Genomic DNA, 18,977 nt, shown 5'->3' with positions numbered 1-18,977 from the left:
ATAAAGGGATGAAGTCGTGAACCCACTCGCAGATCATTCCTCTCGTTTGCGTAAAAGCTGAGATCATTGTTCCGAGGACGTGAACAACAGGAAGGAGAGAAAAAGTTTGGGTGTGCACGGAAATAAAAGAGGCATTGCATTGCATGATGGAATCTACCAAATGAGTCTATGAATCATTTATCTTGTAACGCTACTCCAGTTGCACTATTTGCAGGTAATCGATGATAAATTGATATTCATTCTTGATTTAAAGCTTTCGTGACTGCAGGAATTCATATTCTTTGGGTCTTTCGGTAAAGCCACGTAGATAGAATTGTTTTTTTTTCATATCGCGACGTTTCGATCGCAAGAGCGATCGTGATCACCCGCTGACGATCGCTTGTGTCGCGATCGAAACGTCGCGATATTTGTATTATTTTTTTCTTTCTACGTGGCTTTACCGAAAGACCTAAGGAATTTGATATTAATTATAAACAAAACAAGATCCTTTTCCACCGTACGAAGAAACAAGGACTCATCGCGTTGTTAATCGGCGTAAGCACAAGGGGCTGATGACACGTTCAGCCAAATCGGGATTTGTTGAAACGTGGGGAAAACAGACAAACTACTCCAGGTGCTTTCAAATTTCTAAACAGAAATATCCCAATTGTATTGTCAGCATCAGGCAGCAAAATCAGGCATTAGCATGCGCAAGGATTTTACTCATGAGCTTACAGCTAGTTGCAAACTTTGAGACTCTTCCACATAAGACTCTGCCACAATAATCATGCTGTTATAAAGTGAATCATGCAGCCAGCTAAGGCTGCAAAGTTTGGTAGTACATGTTGTGTATATCGTTTATTGTAAAATTTCAATCACAGCTCCTATGATCACTGTTACATTGCTTTCATAGCTTTATTTTTATTTCAAAAACGTTTTGGTTTAGCCATATTTGTGTGTTGCAGTACAGAGTTACTGATAACTTTAATCTAAATTGTCTCATGGTTTTTATTGTTTGACTTGCATCCCACTGGGATTTTTGCCCACAGCCTTGATATACGGTTCTTTTTCTGGAAGACTTTGCTGTTTTTTTTTCTGGATTTTTCTGTTTGCGCGTAGTCACTTTAAGATGTTTTCTTGTTCATGTTCTTGTTTGTTGCGGTTGCACCCGATTCAAGAGCCGAATGGCTCACAGGGCTATACCAAATAAATGAAACCGAAATGAATGCGTTTACACTTAAGGTAAAAGGTTAAGGTGCAGCCCTGCAATGGTGTGCGTCGTGCCACTGCTGGCAGAATGGCCCCGACTAGAAGTAGCTCCTGAGAGCCCCCTTTAGGTGCTATTCAAGCCTACTCTTCCACATTGGCCAAGCTCTTTAACCAGACAAGGCCCACTCAGCTTTCACAAATGATAACTCAACGAAGTGGCTTATCACGTGGACTTTTTTTTAGCAGCCAAATACTCTAAATGCACGTTGATTCTAAATGCGGAGGGGAAAACCGGGGGACCCAGAAAAAAATCCACGCGACCACGGGGAGAGAGACACGCAAACTCCAAATATGCAGGTGTCAGGGTCAGGATCGGGATCGAACCCACGACCTCCTGCACACATGGCGAGATAGTTAACATCTCACCACCGTGACACCCCACACCTCGGAAGAGGGTTTGGGAGTGCTCACACTTTTCCCCACCACACACACGACGATGGTTGTGCCCATATATACTGCTGGCCGGAAAAAAAATGTGGAACAGATTTCAGAAACCGGCAGTCTCTGCATTGCAAGTCTAGCGACCTGACCATCCCACCGAGGTCACCAGGGGGTGTGAGGGGGGTGTGTGGTAGGGAGGGCAGCCTTCCATATGGCATGCGCGACTCTTGAAATTTGTCACGGGACACGGATTCAAAGCGCGCGCACCGTTACGAGCGAGCGTTTCGCAAACGGTTTCTTGATCTTCTTGGTTCTTTCGGTAAAGTCACGTAGAATGGAAATAATAAAATAATGCAATAAAACATAATAAAATAATTCTCACGACGTTTCGGCCACAACGCAAGCAGCCGTTCTCAGGTGAAGACCAGGTCTGCCGACAGACCTGGTCTTCACCTGAGGACGGCTGCCGACAGACCTGGTCTTCACCTGAGGACGGCTGCTTGCGTTGTGGCCGAAACGTCGTGACAATTATTTTATTATGTTTTATTTTATTATTTTATTATTTCCATTCTACGTGACTTTACCGAAAGAACCAAGAAGATGAATCCCTGCAGTCACGAAAGCTTTAAATCGAGATTTCTTGATCGTCGAAGGCGCCTCAGCGGTTAAACGTCGCCTCGCGGCCCCGCGCGCTCGCCTCCACCCGCGCCGTGAGATCGAAGATTTTGCTGCGACGCCTCGAGCCGTAATCAGAGCGTCCTGTTTTGCGCAAACGCAACGACGTTTTGTGATGCAGATGTCGGGACTTCACCCCTCCAGCAACCGCGGCGCTGTCGCCATACGAGCCCACGGGCGGTGCGGTCGCGGTCCATATCCGGATGAGTCGATTTGAAATTAAATAAAACACGTCGTTTGCCTGCCGATGTGTAATGGCTAGCGCGCTGAACTTGCAATCCAGAGGTCAAGAGGTCACCGGAATGATTCGATTGTTCCCGGCGCAGCAGTTCAAACAATGGACCGCGAGTGGCTGCGACAACGCAGGGAGGGCTTCATCCAGCAGCGGATAGACAATGGCTGATGTTGATGATGATGACAAACGCAGGTCCGTAAAGGGTTAACTAGTATCCAGTCGGGTATGCATTGTGAATGTGTTTTTTTTTTTGTTTTTTATTTTTCTATTTTGTATATATTATATATTTTTGTATATATTATGTATATATTATACATTTATTTATTGATATAAATGTTATCTTTTTGCTATATCATTTTTAAAATACGTATCTTAAAAAACGTCTATCGCAAACTCGCTCAATGAAGCTCAGCGACAAAGCAGCGTCAAACCGTCCATAGGTTCACATTATCGTCCGATGTCGACTTTAGATCGCTGGGTGTTTGTCTGTGTGCCGTGCGCATAGTGCCTCCATCCGACGAAATTACCGGCTTGGTAATGCAGACGAGGCAACCGCAATTAAAATAGCAACGGCTTTCAGCACTCTAATCGGATTTAATGTCTGCGGCGTGGGATCCGCCGTAGTGGTTCTGGCATGCAATGATCTACACACGCGAAATATGTTGTTATGAAATGTCGTGTTGTGGAAAATTCTGCGCAACAATTACAATCGCATTTTTTTTTTACAACATGACTCCATTTTGTGTCTCAACTTGATTAACACAACATGTGTTCGGCCCAAAGTGCCAATGGCTTTTTTCCAAAACGATATTAACTACGCAGCAAGTATCTGTTGCAGGGAGTAAACTCTGGACTGGTTTTGACCTTCTGGGTCTCATCAGCAAAGTCAGGCCTCATTAACCGCGAGGCCCTGTTTCTACTTAAACATCAATAACCGTACACAGAACTCATTACGCGTTGCCGTGAAGCATTGTGGGTAAAATGTAAACATCATTTGATCCTGTGTCTCAATATGCACGGTTGTCTTGTATGAACAAATGCTGCTGCGCATTGTCAAATCAAGATTGAGTTTTATTGGTCTGGAAAGCCAATGGGATGATGAACCATAACTGTCTTTAGTTTTATGTTGGAGACACAGAACAAACTTATTTACGTTTACCCATAATGCTCGTGATGCTTGCCAGCAACGCATAATGAGGTTTTTAGCAAGACTAGTGGTCAGTTATGGGCAACTCTCCAAGCCATCCACATATTGCGAGGCCACACAAAGCATTAGTTTAAAAGCATATATATATCTCGATTTAAAGCTTTCGTGACTACAGGGATTCATCTTCTTGGTTCTTTCGGTAAAGTCACGTAGAATGGAAATAATAAAATAATAAAAATAAAACATTATTTAATTATTCTCACGACGTTTCGGCCACAACGCAAGCAGCCGTCCTCGGGTGGAGAACAGGTCTGTCGAGAAGACAGAGTTGTGGCCGAAACGTCGTGAGAATTATTTTATTATGTTTTATTTTTATTATTTTATTATTTCCATTCTACGTGACTTTACCGAAACAACCAAGAAGAGCATATATATCATTTGATGAAAAGTGAAACACTAAAATAGTGTAATTACACCCTCGGACGTTTTACTTTTGAGGTGAGAAACGACGAAGCGTGCATTTGAAGTTGAAAGTTATCCTGATTCATTGTGGCGAGTCTGCGCGTGGGCGCTAATCGGCTTTCGCTCGAGGTGCATGTCACCATTTCTCCAAGGTGAAAGTCCTCATTCTGGAGTCTGGCCGGAATGCATAAACCATGGATTGTTTAATTGGTTGCGATCGTGTCGTTTCATTTTGCTGGGGGCTTTTTTTTCTTCTTCTCAATTTGTACATTTAATGTTTTCTTTCACTCGCTTCCCCAGGAGAGGTTGGGGAAACTAGTTAAACTACGGTGGAGAACAGGTCTGTCGAGTAGACAGAGTCGGCTGCTGGCGTTGTGGCCGAAACGTCGTGAGAATTATTTTATTATGTTTAATTTTTATTATTTTATTATTTCCATTCTACGTGACTTTACCGAAAGAACCAAGAAGATGAATCCCTGCAGTCACGAAAGCTTTAAATCGAAATTTAGTTAAACTACGGTTCAACACGTGGACCATCGCGACCAATATTATTCACAATTAAAGGTTTTTGGGTTAGATCGCGTAAGTATAAATGTGTCGTAACCCTCCACCACCCGACACAGCCAATCTAGTAAGGGATTTGTCACTTCTGGCAAATCGTCCGATGATGCTGGTTGTAATTACTAGCGAAACGTCGTACTACTCAAATTGTAAATGTTGTGGATTTATTCTCCTCCACGCCGGTGAGCTGAAGTAGTAACTAATTGGCGTTTTGTTTACGTGACAAATCCCGTACTAATTGGCTGTGTCGGGTGGTGGAGGGATACGACGCAATTATACTTACGCGATCTAACCCATAAACATTTATTGTGAATAGTTAAACTCGACTTGATGGTGGTCATTTCCATCGCTGGTAATTATTAATCGGAAGCTAGCTTGCAAACTTCTGCCGTTTTATGGAAGGGGGGGGGGGGTTTATCTTAGGACAGGGATGTTCGCTTTGGCATAAGGGGCCGTCCATAAATGACGTCACGTACCTGGGGGGAGAGGGTGTCAGACATTTGTGACGATGTGTGACGAGGGGGGGGGGGTTGAGAAACATGACATCACATCAAAATGCGCAACTTAAAATCAATATAGACAACAAGTTCTACTTAATTAAATAGACTTTTTAGTAAATGTTTTCTCCTACAACATCAGAGTGCAGCGCCACATTAAATACGCACTACAATGACAATAGTTTAAAGCGATTTGAAGCATGTTTTATGTTTTTGTGGGGGGGGGGGGGGGCAGAACTTTGTGACGTCATATTTGAGGGGGGGGGGGGGTCTGACTTTTTGTGACGCCGTGTGACGAAGGAAGGGGGTCAAAAATCGTACAAAATCGCGTGACGTCATTTATGGACGGCCCCTAATGGTAACGGTTGACTTACAATCCAGGGGTCGCCCGTTAGATGTGATCTCTCGGCGTTGTCAGTTAAAACATTGGCGTGCAAATGTCTTAACCCCCCCTCCACCCCTACCCTCGCCTATATCCACCCAGCAAGATGCGTGGGTTACACTGCAGTTCGCTTAATCTCGCAGGTCACGTGGAGTGGTGGGGTCAAGTGTGGGTCACGCCCACCTTTTTTCCCCAACGGGTTTGGCCAGCGTGGAAGAGTAGGCCAAAATATGGTGGCCAACCTGTAACAGACCACGAGTCAACAATATCCCGTGTGTTCTGCAAAGAGACCAGTGTGTGTGTGTATACATATTAACAGTCTTCTTGGTTCTTTCGGTAAAGTCACGTAGAAGGGAAGTAATAAAATAATAAAAATATTATTTTATTATATTTCGGTAAAGTCACGTAGAAGGGAAGTAATAAAATAATACAAATATTATTTTATTATGTTTTACTTTTATTATTTTATTACTTCCCTTCTACGTGACTTTACCGAAAGAACCAAGAAGATGAATCCCTGCAGTCACGAAAACTTTAAATCGAAACATATGAACAGTTTTCTGGCACAGCACGGGAGACATTCATTATTCGTTGCCGCTGTGATTGTACGTCCCACGTTATGCCCCGTCGTTAGAGCCGCATGTGGCGCATTAAAGAGCCGCGTGTGGCTCGCGAGATGCCAGTTGGCCACCGCTGCTCTGTACAAGCTCCGCAGAGCTTCCGCGCGTAGAGGACCCGTCAGCCACAGCAGCGGCGTGAGCAACACATTGCAGGGCTGAACCTTTACCCTTTCTACAGAGCGTCAACTTCAAAACCCCGAGGCGACTGATTTGATTCTTTGGCTGCTGCTGGACGGGGCCATGTTCCACACGCCACACATTCCATCCTGATCGTGCACAGCGCCCTGAACGTGCCTCTATCTCTTACTGGGACGCCTCTTCTTACAGCTCGCATCTCAATAGCCATGTGGCGTCAGAGCAAACCCGCAGGCGACACCAGGAAGCTAAGACGAGACTCGCTGCCTGCATGCTACGGGAACGCCAACCGCGCCAATGTGGGCCCTGTGGGCGTGGGGCCACTCATTTTCACCTTGTTGAGTGGATGGGTGAGCGGGTGGGTGAGCGGGCGGGTGAGCGGGTGGGTGAGCGGGCGGGTGAGCGGGCGGGTGAGCGGGCGGGTGAGCGGGCGAGTGAGCGGGCGGGTGAGCGGGTGGGTGAGCGGGTGGGTGAGCGGGCGGGTGAGTTGGCGGGTGAGTTGGTGGGTAGGTGAGGGAGAGAGGTAGTGGAGTGGCACCTTGGTTGACCCAGCTCACTGATCCTTACCTAGTAAAATAAAAAATAAAGCATGTTTATTGAGTACAAAATAGGGCCACCCATAATAATCCAAAATGACCGTACTACAGTTGTATACCAGTGCAACATCAGGAGGACAAAATGACGTAAGGTGAATGTGCCGTGCCGAAATAATTGCCAGAACGCTATTCCAAACTATTCCTGTTGAAATGAAGCACTGGGGCATTTGGCTTAATATTGTTCATCGCAGTGCAGATCGTTGGAGCTGCTCCTTGCCTGTGGACCTATATTGGTTCGTACTTAATTTGGAGCTTTCGTGACTGCAGGAATTACTCTTTGGTTCTTTCGGTAAAGTCACATAGAAAAAAAAACTAAATTAAATAATACCATACGACGTTTCGATTGCAACACAAGCAATCATCATCAGGTATAAATTAGATAGAAACACAAATCTAGTATACTTAGAAATGTAATGTAATACAACAGAGAGTCGGATAACATAACATAGCTGAGAGTCGGATAACATAACATAGCTGTTATGTTATCCGACTCTCTGTTGTATTACATTACATTTCTAAGTATACGAGATTTTTGTTTCTCTTTCATTTATACCTGATGATGATTGCTTGTGTTGCAATCGAAACGTCGTATGCGAGTATTTAATGTATGATTTTCTCTTTATACGTCACTTTACCGAAATAACCAAAGATACTATATTGGTTCCTGTTAATGTGGCTTATCATTGACTGGAGTGGGGACATTAACTTGCTTTTACGGGTCTTAAAACCTGCGCCAGTTCTCATTGTGGCAGTTTCTCAGTCTTTAACATAAAAAAATATATATTCCCAGGTGAGATTTACACTTCGAACAGGGCCCGGTCACAATGCATGGTGGCAAGGGCAGCAGTATCGAGCCTGCGGATTCCTCATGTTGCTTTTACTGCGCAGCATTTGAGGAGGTCACACTTTCTGCCTTTAAAACCGAGCGATTGATCCCTTGGCCACCAGGTAAAGACGAGGAATGTTGCGCGCGGGACACTTTACGAAGAGCAAAAGGAGGTGGCAACTCACGTTTTTCGACTGCGTACCACGTGTGTTACCTCCTGCCATCTGAAATGTTACACACGGGAACGTATATAATTATAATCACAGTATACAGGGAAAAATATGAAGAATGAAATGGAATGAATGAATGGGGAATGAGTGAGAGTCATACAGTGATAATATGAAGAGGAAAATGGATTGTAATGAAAAATATGGAAAAGGAAATTGAATGAATGAATGGGGAATGAGTGAGTGGCATACAATGAGAGCATGAAGAGGGAAAGGGAACGGTGGTGGTTGTGAGGGGGACGTGGAATTAGTAGAAACTAGTGAGCGAAGGCTAAAATGTGTGTGGGGGGGGGGATGTTCGAGTGAAGGGGGCAGGCGAGAAGAGAGAAAACGGTGGATTGAACACACGGAGAAGGAGGAACAGAGAGAGAGAGAGAGAGACAGCAAAGAAATGTACAACATAGCTAAAGAAAGAAGACGGCTTAACGTCCTCGGCACTGCACGGGAGGTGTATTGGTTGAGAGAAACGCACCCGCCGGGAGAGATTACCTTGAAAAGCGATGCGCTGAGAGGGATGCTTTGCGTGGGAAGAACGCATCAGTTCCCAGAAGGGTCGCGTCAACTTTGACGCGCTGCTTAAGAGAGATGCTACCACTTAGGAGATCTATCGGCGAACAGGAAAGCATCCATTAAGACAAATGAATTGCTCGAAAAGAGAGATGCATTGGGAGATTGCTATTGGTCGAGGGATCCATACTTTCGCTCACACTGCTGAAGCGAAATGCACTGCAGCAAGAGGTTCCATTGACCAAAAGCGACGCGTTCATTAAGAGACGTACGCTGCCGAGGGCTCAGAGGTCAGAGGGCTCAGAGGTCAGAGGGCTCAGAGGTCAGAGGGCTCAGAGGTCAGAGGGCTCAGAGGTCAGAGGGCTGGAAGGTCAGAGGGCTCAGAGATCAGAGGGCTGAGAGGTCAGAGGGCTCAGAGGTCAGAGGGCTCAGAGGGCTGAGAGGTCAGAGGGCTGAGAGGTCAGAGGGCTCAAAGGTCAGAGGGCTCAGAGGTCAGAGGGCTCAGAGGTCAGAGGGCTCAGAGGGTTGAGAGGTCAGAGGGCTGAGAGGTCAGAGGGCTCAGAGGTCAGAGGGCTCAGAGGTCAGAGGGATCAAAGGTCAGAGGGCTAAGCTGGCACCTCCAAAGGCCCTGGGTTCGAATCGGGGCTACCAGCTGCCTGTGATTAAACCGGGTCCTCCTCAAAGTGTAGCGAGTTGACCGTCTCAGCCATTGGCGGAGCCAGTGGGAAGGGGGGGGGGGTGGCACGTGCCCCCCCCCCCCCCAATGATCCGATCGAAATCCCTAATTTCAAAATACTTACGAGCAGTAAAACTATCTCAGCATCCTCCCCCCCCCCCCCCGCCCGAGTTAACTTTTGAGACATATGTTCTGTAAAAACCACGGCTGAAAGTTAATAAGGACGGTGAAATTGATTGCGGCCCGTGTAGTTTGCACTCTTCAAACATGTGTGGGCTCGGAATGCAATTGTGCTGTGGCATCCGCTGGCGTTGTTGGAACGAGAGTAATCTATCCAGATTATTTTTCCTTTCGATGCGGGATGGAGGTGAGAATTGTCTTCTCCGAAGCCATGGGGAGGGGTTCGACTGCTCAGATGTTCTTAGGTTTTTTCGGTAAAGCCACGTAGATGCTTCTTGTCTCGTTGTCTGTTAAAAACTCTAACAGATAGGTGGAATTCCTCCCGGTAGAGGGTATTAATTCTAGATTTGAAGCTTTCGTGACTGCAAGTATTCTTAGGTTTTTTTCGGTAAAGTCACGTAGATCATCTTAATTTGGAGCTTTCGTGACTGCAGGGATTACTCTTTGGTTCTTTCGGTAAAGTCACGTATAAAGATAAAATAATTAATTAAATAATAGCATATACGACGTTTCGATTGCAACACAAGCGATAATCATCAGGTATAAAAGAAATAGCAACAAAAATCTAACCAGAAAACTATAGACAGACATAAGCAGACAGATATCACAAAGATACACAGAGAGAGAACACGTATCGGCACAAAGAGAAAGATCCTTCTTGTCTCGTTGTCTGTTAAAAACTCTAACAGAGAGGTGGAATTCCTCCCCGTAGAGAGTATTAATTCTAGATTTGAAGCTGTCGTGACTGCAAGGATTCGTAGGTTTTTTCTGCTCAGATGTTCTTTCCCCGTGCGCTTCTATCCCATGCCCCTTTCTCTCGTTACATCCACTCGCCACGTCTTCTCCAGTGTCATTCAAATTCGCTTTTGCTTTGGACGGCTACCCATCTGTTTGCATACTGCTCATCAATGCCTGCGATGACAATGGCAATGTGCGCGTTACAGAATCCGTGCGTGCACGTGTCTTCCCCCCCCCCCCCCCCCCCTTGGCTATTAACTGAATCAAGTTGATTTTGCAGCTGTAAACTGAGTTGTGAAGGAGCAGCCATCCTTATTAAATCCTTTATATTAAGTTCACTTGCTTGCTTGCGCACTTACGGCCATGCAAATCTTTCGGTCGTTTTTAAACCCACTTCCCGTGATCCAATCGAGCTGACATTTTGCACACAGACTCGTGCGTGACAATTAATTTTCGTGAAATTTTATTTCCAAATTTTTACACTTTTTAGGAATTTTTTTTTATATTTAATTACCAATTGCTTAATGGTGGCAGGCAATCATCTGACCCATAGGTGGCAGCCATCTCAAGCCAGAGGACGACAGGACTTTAGCCGCCACGCATATAAAGGATTTATAGTGAAAAACTTTGTTTTTACTGGTTAATTTTTTAACTCGTCCAATTTCAACCTATGGGTTATGGCTGAATTTCAGCCGGGGCAACACCGTGTCAAATATTAATGTGCCCGGCACACCACAAGCTGTGGTGACTTGTCACGTATTGCCTACTCCAGTTTACCAGCAGCAACCCGTGAGAAATTAATCATTCAGACTCTGTCTTTGCGACAGACCTGTTCTTCACCTGAGGACGGCTGCTTGCGTTGTGGCCGAAACGTCGTGAGAATTATTTTATTATGTTTTATTTTTATTATTTTATTATTTCCCTTCTACGTGACTTTACCGAAAGAACCAAGAAGGATAATCCCTGGTTGTGGATGTTTCTTTTTTGTAAGCTTTGGGTATAGGGGGCTTGGGCACCACTTGCATGTAACGGCTTAGCGCAGTGGACAATATCTCAATTAGGAATTGGTCCAAACAAGCCTCTCGTTTCTCCAGGCCACTGAATTCAATGGAAGCCTTTCGTCTGCGAGTGTAGCAGCTGTCCTGCGATCAAGTGAGCGGGCACAAAGTCCCAGTGTCACCTTTTCGTTGCTGTTTTTTTAAGAAGGAGCCGACCATAAATGACGTCACGCGATTTTGGACAATTTTTGACCCCCCCCCCCCCCCTCGTCACACAAAGTCAGATCTCCCCCCCTCAAATATGACGTCACAAAGCTCTGCCCCCCCCCCTCCCCAAAAAATATACAACATGCTTCAAATCGCTTTAAACTATTGTCATTGTAGTGCGTATTTAATGTGGCGCTGCACTCTGATGTTGTAGGAGAAAACACTTATTAAAAAGTCTATTTAATTAAGTAGAACGTGTTGTCTATATTTATTTAAAGTTGCGCATTTTGATGTTACGTCACATTTCTCAACCCCCCTCGCTCGTCACACATCGTCACAAATGTCTGACCCCCGCACCCCCCCCCCCTAGGTGTGTGACGTCATTTATGGACGGCCCCAAAGCCGCCGCAACAATCCCCTGATCCCTCCCTTCCCATATAAACGTCCAATGTTCTTTCTCGAGATCCACACTCGGGTGGTGATGCAGAGAGCACAATAATACTGGTAGAAACCTCCTGGTTACACCAGCCCACAGGGGATTATTGTGTCCGTCCATCCGTCGTGCATCCAAAAATGGGAGGGTTGGGGCTTGGTGGAGAGGGGAGGGTGGGGAGGGGCTGGGTGGGGAGGGTGGAGCTGGGTGGGGAGGGGAGGGTAGGGAGGGGCTGGGTGGGGAGGGTGGGGAGGGGCTGGGTGGGGAGGGTGGGGAGGGGCTGGGTGGGGAGGGTGGGGAGGGTGGGGAGGAGTGGGGCCGGGTGGGGAGGGGCTGGTCACCCCGTGGTGCCCTTATAAAACTCAACGTTTAACCTACTCACGCCGGCTTGTGCCCGCCCTCACAGTCGGGCATATTTGCGGAATACACCACGCCGCCGTTGACCCTGGCCATTGACCGAACAACCCAACGTTCTTACCAGCTCCCTCCGCAGGACAATGTGTTATCCCCCCTCCCCCATCTCTGATTTAAACCCTGGAGCACCGGAGCGTGGTTCTTCTTGTCCACGGAGTTTCTATTGCACCACCCACCCACCGACAACACAGAAAAGTTGTCCCAAAAAATAAGCACGGAGAGATGCGTGCTATGAATTAGAATTGAAAGGAGCGCATGGATTTCGTGAACGCACATTAAAACTATTGTGAAAAGTCAGTGCGGCTTGGGAAGCACACGGTGCTAGAATTGATTATGGATAAGGTGGGGGGGGGGTGAGGGCTTGCCAGGGTTTTGGCCAGCGCCTTTGATCGATTCACTAAAGTTTTCACCCGGGCGACTCCCGAACGATAACAACACGATTCGATCATCTTTGTGAGCGTTATTGCCCCTCCCCCAACCCATATTAATAACAGACATCTTGGTTCTTTCGGTAAAGTCACGTAGAAGGGAAGTAATAAAGTAATTAAAATAAAACATAATGAAATAAAATAAAACTTAATGAAATAAAATAAAATATTTTATTTTATTATGTTTTATTTTTTATTATTTTATTACTTCCCTTCTACGTGACTTTACCGAAAGAACCAAGAAGATGAATCCCTGCAGTCACGAAAGCTTTAGATCGTTGAATTTTTTCGCGCGCGCGTTGAAAGCCGCTGAACGTGACGGGGAAGAAAAAAACAAAAGCTGCAGCCCCTGCAATCGCTTTGCTCACGCCACTGCTGGCAGAAGTGGCCCACCAGTCGTGCTCCAGAGAGGGCATTTGGGTCTTCTCTTCAACACTGGCCAGACGCCTTGCGATACGTGGGAGTGGACAAAGCTTTAACCCCAACACACGCAACGTGCCAACCGATCTAATTGACCGCGGTGAATCCATTCAAGCTGCTGGGTGGACAGAGGGCTGGGGGATTTTAGAAACCTCTGCCGGGCAGAGAGGTCAAACCGGCGACCTCTGGTTTGCAAGTCCAGTGTGCTGCTGTAAGGAACGAAACAGGAGGATTTCTACATAAATCTGGCTGTCCGCCTGATGATCCTACTTGTAATTACTCAGATTGTAAATGTTGTGGCTTGGCTCTCCAACACACCGGTGTGCTGTACTAGTGACGACTTGGCCACGTTCTGTTTACGTGACAAACCTTACTAGTTGTCTGTGTCGGGTGGTGGAGGGTTTAACAACACATTTATATATTTACACGAACTAACCCAAAAAAAACCTGTGTTGTGTATTATATAACTTGTTACACCACGGCTATTACGCGTGATATTATGTTTCTACCGACACCAGATCATCCTCATTATCATGTATTATTTATCCCACTCCTCCCATGCATTCAATCTTGAATTGCCAGAACAAAGGGGAATTTGGCATAATTACCACAGGAAGGGATTGATTGCAGACCAAACTATTTTGTTACAAAAAAAAGGCAATACACAATTCGCACAATGAAGGAGAATATGAGCGTCTTGACGAGAGAGGTTTTCTGTGCTGGGTGATGATGCAAATCTGCATTCAGATAGGCATCTTGTGTGTGTTCCCCTTCAGTGCACGCTGCGTGTTATTTTGCCATTTTGAGCAAAATATCCAGGAATGGGAGTGTGTTATTCGCCTCCATACATCGGGCAAAGACAATTAGATAGTGAAAGTTTAGGGAAAGAGATTAAACATGTTAAAGAAGCACTAAGACTGAATGGCTCCAATAACGCTCAAATTAACAGAGAATTGCATGCCAAATCAACATCGAACAACAATACTGCTGAAAGTGATCAGATTAACAAAACAATTAAAACACCATTTATCTCGGGAGCTGCTGACAAATTAGCCCGTGTTTTGCAAAAGCAAAACATTAAAGTGAGATTTGGTACGGTACACAAAATTCAAAAACTCGTGTCTTGTACTAAAGATTAATTACTGAAGTTATTAACAGAAGGTGGATATCGGATCAATTGCTTATGCGGTGTTATATTGGACAGACGGGACGTAACATTAGCATAAGACTAAAAGAACACCAAAAAAACATCAAATTATCCCAAACACAGCTGTCAGCAGTGGCAGAGCATGCTTGCCAACACGGACATTCAACTGATTTTGATAACGTTGAAGTGTTATGCAGAAATAACTATTACCGGCCAAGATTAGTTAGAGAATCAATTGAAATTGAGACCAATTCAATTAATTTTAATCGCTGTGATAGCTATAGACTCAGAGCAGCCTTGAAGCGTATTATTAAGTAATACACAACACACATTGCAATTCCTTACAGATGAGTCACATGCTAAGTGGCTGATTAGTGATCTGTTACATAATTGCATTCACCCCCGCCTCTGATCTCGAATCCTGATGGGGTTCAACAACGACGACGTCATCCTGCACTATTTAAGACCAGAAGCACGTGGGTGGCTTCACTCGTCTGGCAGATCGCCCGAAGATGCTGGATGTAATAGCCAGCGAAACGTCATATTCAAATTATGAATGGTGTGGATTCACTCTTCAACACACAGGTGGGCTAAAGTAGTGAACTATTTGTCTTTTGTCAACGTGACACTTTTTTTAACTGATTGGCCGTGTCGGCTGGTGGAGGGTCGCGACACTTTTATAAACGACGCGATCTGACCCAAAAAAACTTTATTATGCATAATACTGGTCGCGAAAGTCTACGTGTTAAACTGGTCGTCGTCAGAAACGCGTTGGGCTACAAAGACCTCACTGCGTTGGAAATGGGCGAAGGGGAACGTCTCCACAAAACGGTGAAAAGGAATTCTAGATTTGAAGCTTTCGTGACTGCAAGGATTCATATTCTTGGGTTTTTTCCGGTAAAGTCACGTAGGTAAAAAAATAAAAATTAATAAAAGTAAAATAAAAAATAAAATAAAAATCACGACGTTTCGGAGGCAACACAAGCTTCCATCACGGCACGACTGCTGCATCAGGTATTTAACTTTTATTAATTAAAAAAAAAATGTACCTACGTGACTTTACCGAAAAAATCTAAGAATATAAAGTGAAAAAGAATTCTAAAAAAAATTTGTACGAGGGCGAAAAAGCATCATCATCAGCTATTTTCCATCCACTGCTGGATGAAGGCCTCCCCGTGCCCACGCTCGTCCTTGCCAGGACCCGTGAAGCCGCAACCCATCTCGCTCCTGCACCGCGCACGCGAGCCGATTCCATCGCTCCATCTCCCTGTGGTGCGTAGTGTCCTCGTAGGCGTCTTCCCTCTCTTGAGGCCGCGGATTCCGTAGCTCCTGCTAGAATTCCCCAAGAGCTTTCAAACTCCAAACGCCCATCTCCTACCTCGACTCTGTTCGGCTTTTATTTTATTGAATTCTTTCTGCATTTTATTGAATTCTTTCTCCGAGGTCTACGGCGTTTTTGGTTTGAACTCTGTGTTTGCGTTAAATTTCGATTTAAAGCTTTCGTGACTGCAGGGATTCATCTTCTTGGTTCTTTCGGTAAAGTCACGTAGAATGGAAATAATAAAATAATAAAAATAAAACCTAATAAAATAATTCTCACGACGTTTCGGCCACAACGCAAGCAGCCGTCCTCAGGTGGAGAACAGGTCTGTCGAGAAGACAGTCTAAATGACACACCCCAGGCTGTTGTTTGGCATGCAATTCTCTATGAGAATTATTTTTTTATTATTTCCATTCTACGTGACTTTACCGAAAGAACCAAGAAGATCTGTTTGCGTTTTTATTGCTGCTGTTCTTCATCCGTTTTAGCGTTTGGTAGCAGTTTTCTTTTACTTTTTTATTCCTTTTGTAGTTTTTTTTTCATTACGTCCTTCTAGCGTATTTTGTGTTTGCGCTGTTTATTATTCGGGTGTATTGATTGCTTTTTTTTTTTTGACGATCACTGTATATGATTCAGAATTAATACATTCCAGACGTACATAATTCGATACTACATGCATCATTCCCCCGGCGAATCCATTTCAGTCGATGTATCATTACGTGTCTGCCGGCCCTTGCCAGATATGAAGACCCGCCGTTCATCTTTCTGTTGCAATGCAGTCTTAATAAATGTGGTGAGATATTCTTAATTTTGCTATTTAGACGCATGCATTATTTTGACTATTTGATTGTGTTGGCTGCCATTTATGCGCACGTGATAAGCCACTTCGTTGAGTTATCGTGTTTGGCCAGGTCTCTTCTGAAAAATAAACGACGAGCCTATTGGGCCTTACCTGGTAAAATTAAAATTGTTTAGTTTCATTTGTATATTTGTTCACTTTTCCCATATTTAGCACTCCTATCATGTTTTTGTATTGTTTGTAACGTTCTGACCCGCCCATACTGGACATCCGTGGGGGCAAAAGAGCTTTATCGCTCATCGGATTTCGCCAGATGTTGATGCACCACAACCAGGGCAGACGGTCCTACAATGACCGATCCTGTTTGCATTGTGCAATACTCTGTCTCGGGAATTGTTTAGAACGGCTCGAGGCATGATTTACAGCTCGTCTGTAGGTGCTCTTCGGGGAATATCTGGTGGGCTTGCAAAGCCAGAGTCCACAGGTTGGATTCGATCTGCTGCTGTGACAGTTGAAGCAATGGAGCAAAGTTCTTGAATACCCCCCCCCCCCGCCCCACAACATACGTCAACCCTGCAGTATGAATGAGAACGACCACGGGTTGGTTCATCGGCAGGTGGAGTTGTGAGTAACTCCTACGCCTCTACCGAGACGTCTGTCGGGCATGGTGCAGCAGGCCAGAACACGCTCTAAAGGTGTCTCTCTAGAGCTCTCTCTAATGGAGGTCCCTTCCACCAGCAGTTCCACGAGCAGGCAATTGCAGGGCTGCACCTTTAACATTTGTATTTATAAACCGCGTTCCACAGCCACAATTGCAGAAAGTTCCCGCGAAGCACGCGCTGTCAAATTCGTGGCTGACGCTGTTTGGCGACACGGCCACGACCCCAACGTGGCCATATGGCTTCATCGGGTGCGGCGTGAAAGCCCCAACACCCGCGTGCCTGCCAACACACTCTTCCCCACGTGGGCAGAGCCACACCAATTTCTCTCTGGAGCTCCCTCGAGTGGAGCTCCTTTCGCCAGCAGTGACGCGAGCAGGCAATTGCAGGGCTCTTCACCTCTGTACCGCTCGTATTTATAAAAAAAAGTTCCCACAATGCACGCGCTGTCGAATTCGCGTCTGGCCGGAAAATTCGTGTCTGCCGCTACCAGAACGTGGGCATGGCTTCATCGGGGTCCGGTGGACAAGCCAACTCGAGTTTGCGTGCCCAACAGACTTGCCTGCCAGCTCGCTCGTCCCCACGCGGACGAGAGCCGCACCAATGTCGACACGTCGCTAAGTTGCATTCGCACGGCCCGGCAGCATGCGCCAAGAGGGAGAAAGGGGGGGGGGTGGCATCGCAGCGCGAGTGCTGTACAGACACGGCCAACGTTTTTTTTGTAAGTCGTCAATCAAGCCAACTCGTGCGCTCGGGGAAGCTTGTTCAGGAGCCCCGGCTCCCAGCGCGTCGAGCGAAACGTCGGACATAAGTGCAGTGTGGAATAGAATATGAAATGTATTTGTCAGCAAAAGGGGAACTGGGAGTGAAATATATATAATCATCGGCTACGGCTCTCCGGTTTGCGTTCCGCGAGTACGGCATGGAAGCGCAAAATATCGCCCCGCGTGCTGGGGAGATGAAGCTCCTGCAAAAGGCTCCCGGCGCGTAGGAACGAAACGTCGAACGTCGTGCGCACGAACGAAACGCGGCACGACCTGAAAAACGCATCGGAGAGCTCCACACGCCGTGTCGCTTTCTTCACAGAGCAGCTGTTTGTTTCTAGATTTGAAGCTTTCGTGACTGCAAGGATTCATATTCTTAGGTTTTTTTTTCGGCAAAGTCACGTAGGTAAAATTTTAAAATTAATAAAAGTAAAATAAAAATAAAATAAAAATCACGACGTTTCAGAGGCAACACAAGCCCCCGTCTTCAGGTGGAACCGTCACAGCACGCTCGCTGTATCAAGTAAAAGAGAAATTCCAAGAGATCCGACCTTGTATATATACTGGTTGAGGGGGGAGGAGCCAGGGTAGGCCCCTGGGTAGGAGTTTTTAAATCCTTTATATTAAGTTCTTGCTTGCTTGCTTGCTTAGGACCGTGCAAATATTTCGGTAGTTTTTTAACCCACTTCCCATGATCCAATCGAGCTGACATTTTCCACACAGACTCGTTGTGCGTGGCAATTAATGTTCGTGAAAATATTTTTCCAAAATTTTACACTTTTAGGACAAAAAAATTATATTTAATTACCAATTGCTTAATGCTGCCATGCAATCATCTGACCCATAGGTGGCAGCCATCTCAAGCCAGAGGACGAGAGGACTCTAGCCGCCACGCATATAAAGGATTTATAGTGAAATACTTAGTTTTTACGGGTTATACTTGTTTTATTATTATGATAAGGTTGGTGCGGCTGAAGCTACGGCTAGTCTACATAACTATTTGCTGGCCAGGATCTGCCGAGATGTGAGCCATCTCTGCCGCGGTGACGTTTAGGGGCCCCGGGACCGTGAGACTGATGTGGGGAAATGACAACGGGGTGCGATTTTAGTTTCTGGCAGAATCGGCGCTGACAAATGCTGCTTATGATGGTAACCCGGGGTACGAAATAATACAAAATGGGCCGAGGCAATTAAATATTTTATTTTTGGGACATTGTTTTTTTTGTCCAGGATTGCTACTTAACTCCGCGGCTGGGGGTACCAATCAATCCGAAATCGGCGGTGCCACTCCGCG

This window comes from Lethenteron reissneri, chromosome 53 (assembly GCF_015708825.2).
Source record: "Lethenteron reissneri isolate LAM-NWPU_2019-01 chromosome 53, ASM1570882v1, whole genome shotgun sequence".
Lineage (NCBI taxonomy): Eukaryota > Metazoa > Chordata > Hyperoartia > Petromyzontiformes > Petromyzontidae > Lethenteron > Lethenteron reissneri.
This window is presented reverse-complemented; position numbering follows the sequence as displayed.